A 4,634-nucleotide genomic window follows, 5' to 3' on the forward strand; every position below is an offset into this window, starting at 1 on the left:
AAGAGGCCTGAGGATAGGAGAGCAGGTTAGGAGAGTTAGCCAGTGGTGCAGGTCCCGGGAAGCAGAGGGAGGTGATGGTGGGGCCAGGTCCAGAAGCAGTGCTCTTGGAGCCCAAGGAAGGCACTAATTTGGTCTGGGTGAAAAAGATCAGGAAGCAGTATTGGTTCCCCAGGTGTCTGGGGACCCAAGACTAGGAATGGCAGGGCCCAAACTAGGAGTAGAGAACAGAGGGGGAGATGGAAGGGTGAACGCACCTGGGGGAGTCAAGGCACGGCTGCCCACGGTAGACTTACCCCAAGAGAGGCCTGAGGGCAGGAGAGCAGGCCAGGAGAATTAGCCAGTGGTGCAGGTCCGGGAACCAGGGAGAGGTGAGGGCGGGGCCAGGTCCCGTGGAAGCAGTGCTCCTGGAGCCCAAGGAAGGCACCAAGCTGGCCTGGGCGTAAAGGATCAGGAAGCAGCACCGGTTCCCCAGGTGTCTGGGGACCCAAGACCAGGAATGGCGCAGGGCCCAAACCAGGAGCAGAGAACAGCCGGGGAGATGGAAGGGCGAATGAGGCCAGGGGAGTCAAGGCGCAGAGGGCTCCGTGATGGTCCCATCCCGAGAGGCCTGAGGATAGGGGAGCAGGCCAGGAGCCATTTGTAGTTTTTTAAGAGTTCTCCACACTGCTTTCCATAGGAGTTGAGCAAGTTTGCAGCCCCACCAGCAGTGGATGAGTGTTCCACTTTCCCCACATTCTCTCCAACATTTGGTATTGTTTGTTCTCTTGATCTTAGCCAGTCTGACTGGGGTAAGATGAAATCTGAAAGTGGTTTTAATTTGCATTTCCCTAATTATTAGTGATGTTGAACATCTTTTGAGATGTTTTGTAGCCATCTTTACGTCTTCTTTTGAGAACTCTCTGTTCAGCTTCTTAGCCCATCTTTCAAATGGGTTACTTCTTGTCTTGGTTCTTTGTTTTTTAAGTTCGTTATATATTCTGGTAATTAAACCTCTATCAGATGTGTCGCTGGTGAAGATTTTCTCCCATTCTGTGGGTTTTCTGATTGCTTCCATGGTTGCCTCCTTTGAAGTACACAAGCTTTTTAGTTTAATGAGGTCCCATTTTTTTTATTTCTTGCCCTAGTTTCCTGGGCAATCGATGTCTGGTTTAGAAAGTCCATTCCTACACCTATATCTTGTAGGTTTTTCCCAATATTTTCTTCTAACAGTTTTAGAGTTTCAGGCTTTACATTGAGGTGTTTGATCCATTTGGAATTGAATTTTGTGCAGGGTGAAAGATTGGGGTTTAGTTTCATTCTTCTACAGGTGGAGATCCAGTTTTGCCAGCACCATTTGCTGAACATACTGTCTTTCCTCCAGTGAATATTCTTTGCCCCTTTGTCAAATATCAGGGGGCTGAAACTGCATTTACTCATATTTGGGTCTTCAATTTTGTTCCATTGATCTATGAGTCTATTTTTGTTCCAGTACCATGTTGTTTTTATGACTATAGCTCTGTAATATAGCTTGAAATCTGGTGTAGTAATCCCTGTGGCATTACTCTTAATGCTCAGGGTTGTTTTGGCTATCTGAGGTCTTTTGTGCTTCCATATGAATCGTAGAATAGTTTTTTCCAATTCTGTGAAAAATGTCATGGGGATTTTGATTGGCATTGCCTTGAATCCGTAAATGACTTTGGTAGGATGGTCATTTTTACAATATTATTTCTTCCAATCCATGAACCCGGGAGGTCCTTTCATCTTCTGATGTCTTCCTCAATCTCTTTCTTTAAAGACTTAAACTTTCATTGTAGAGCTCTTTAATGTCTTTGGTCAGGTTTATTCTGAGATTTTGTGAAGGGGAGTGTTTCCATGTACTCTTTCTCTGATTGCTTGTTATTGGTATATAGAAAGGCTACAGACTTTTGTAGTTTAATTTTGTAGCCTGCCACTTTACTGAATGTGTTAATGTCTAGGAGTTTTTGGGTGGAATTTTTGGCATCCCTTAGATATAATATCATATCATCTGCAAAAAGGGATAATTTGATATCTTCTTTTCCAATTATTACTCCTTTAAATTCCTGCTTTTGTCTTATTGCTTTTGCAAGAGTTTCAAGCACTGTGTTTAAGAGAAGTGGGAATAGTGGACAGCCTTGTCTGGTTCCTGATTTCAATGGGAACAGTTTTTCTCCATTTAGAATGATGTTGGCTGTGGGTTTGTTTTATATGGCTTTAATTATGTTGAGGTATGTTCCCTCCAGTCCAGTTCCCTCTAGGACTTCGAACATAAGTGCATGTTGAATGTTATCAAAGGCCTTCTCTGCATCTATTGAGATGACCATGTGGTTCTTTTCTTTGAGCCCATTTATATGATTTTTGACGTTTATTGACTTATGTATATTGAACCATCCCACATCTCTGGGATAAAGCCGACTAGATTGTGGTGGATCATCATTTTGATGTGTGTCTGTATGCAGTTTGCAAGTATCTTGTTGAGAATTTTTGCATCTATGTTCATTAAGGATATGGGTCTATAGTTTTCTTTTTTGTTTGTATCTTTACCTGGCTTTGGTATTAGAGTGATGCTGGCTTCATAGAAGGAATTTGGAAGTTCTCCCTCCATTTCTATCTTTTTGAATAGATTAAGTAGTATTAGCTGTAGATCTTCTTTAAATATTTGATAGAATTCTGCTGTAAATCCATCTGGTCCTGGGCTTTTTTTAGTCTGGAAGGTTTTTTTTTTTTTTTTAAATTACTGTTTCAGTCTCTTTTTGTATTATGGATCTGTTGAAGCTGTTAATCTCTTCTTGGTTTAGTTTCCGTGGTTCCCATGCATTTAGATATCCGTCCATTTCTTTTAGGTTTTCAAATTTAGTAGCATATAGGTTTTAAAGTATTCCCTTATAATGTTCTGTATCTTTCTGGTGTCTGTTGCGATGTTTCTCCTCTCGTCTCTGATTTTGTTAATTTGGAGGTGCTCTTTCTTTCTTTTGGTTAACTGGGCTAGCGGTCTGTCAATCTTGTTTATCTTTTCAAAGAACCAGCTCTTGGATTTGTTGATTCTTTGTATTTTTTTTTTGTTTTTTTCAATTTCATTAATTTCTGCCCTGATTTTTCTTATTTGTTCTTGCCTGTTGGGTTTGGGTTTCGTTTGCTGTTGCTTTTCAAGTGTCTTGAGTTGCAATATTAAGTCATTTATTTGTGTTCTTTCCGATTTTTTGATGTAGGCGCTTTAGTTATAAACTTCCCTCTAAGGACCGCTTTCAGCGTGTCCCAGAGGTTTTGTTGTGTTGTATTGTCCTTTTAATTTCATTCTAGGAATACTTTTCTTTTTTTCTTAATTTCTCTTTTGACCCATTCATCATTCAGGAGTGTGTTGTTTAATCTCCATGTGTTCATGCAGTGATTAGGGCTTCTTCCGGTGTTGATTATAAGCTTTATTGCATTGTGGTCTGATAGAATGCATGGAATTATTTCAACCTTTTTGTATTTGTTGAGATTTGTTTTGCTCCTCAGTATATGGTCGATTTTGGAGAAGGTTCCATGGGGTGCTGAGCAGAAAGTATGTCCTTTGGTGCTTGGGTGGAATATTCAGTAGATGTCTGTTAAGTCCATTTGATATATGGTATTGTTTAATTCAGATGTCTCTCTATTAACTCTCTGCACTGTTGACCTATCTAATGGAGACAGTGGGGGTATTAAGTCCCCTACTATTAATGAGTTTGGATTAATCTGGGTCTTAAAGTCCTGCAGTATTGTTTTTATGAAGTTGGGTGCACCAGAGTTTGGTGAATATATGTTCATGATTGTAGTAGCTTCTTGATTCATTGTTCCTTTGATCAGAATGAAGTGGCCCTCTTTATCTCTTCTGATTAGTTTTAAAGTCTATTTTCTTAGATATTAGAATTGCAATGTCTTGTTTTTTCTTAGTACCATTTGCTTGGTATATTTTTTCCATCCTTTCACTTCAAGATAGTGTCTGTCCTTGAACGTGAGATGCGTTTCTTGCAGACAACAAAAAGATGGGTTTTGTTTCTTAATCCATTTGCCTACTCTGTGTCTTTTGACTGGGGAGTTCAATCTGTTAATATTTAAAGTTATTAATGAAAGATGAGTATTGAATCCTGTCGTTTTTATTTCTGTTTACATTTTAATATAGCTGTATCTTTCTACAGTTATACCTTCATTAAATTTCTTTCCACAACCCCTTGTGTATAGTCATTCCTTTCTTCAGCTCTTTGTATTGCTTCCAGAACTCTCTGAAGGGCTGGTTTTGTGGACATGAATTCCTTCATCCTATTTCTGTCATGGAAGATTTTTCTTTCCCGTTTGTCTATAGTAGACATTTTGGCTGGGTATAGTAATCTGGGTTGGCATCTGTGGTCATTTAAAAGTGGGAATGCTTTGGTCCAGGCTCTTCTCACTTTCATAGTTTGCAGTGAAAAGTGAGCTGTAATCCTAATGCATTTTCCTTTATATTTGACTTCTCTTTTGCAGCTTTCAGTAGTATCTCTGTGTTTTGTACGTTTAGTGTTTTCAGTATAATGTACTGTGGAGAGTTTCTTTTCTGGTCCTGTTTGGTGTTCTATATGCTTCTTGTATTTCTATGGGCATGTCTTTCTTTAATTTTGGGAAATTTTCTTCTACGATTCTTT

This window comes from Nannospalax galili, unplaced genomic scaffold (assembly GCF_000622305.1).
Source record: "Nannospalax galili isolate Female #2095 unplaced genomic scaffold, S.galili_v1.0 scaffold660, whole genome shotgun sequence".
Lineage (NCBI taxonomy): Eukaryota > Metazoa > Chordata > Mammalia > Rodentia > Spalacidae > Nannospalax > Nannospalax galili.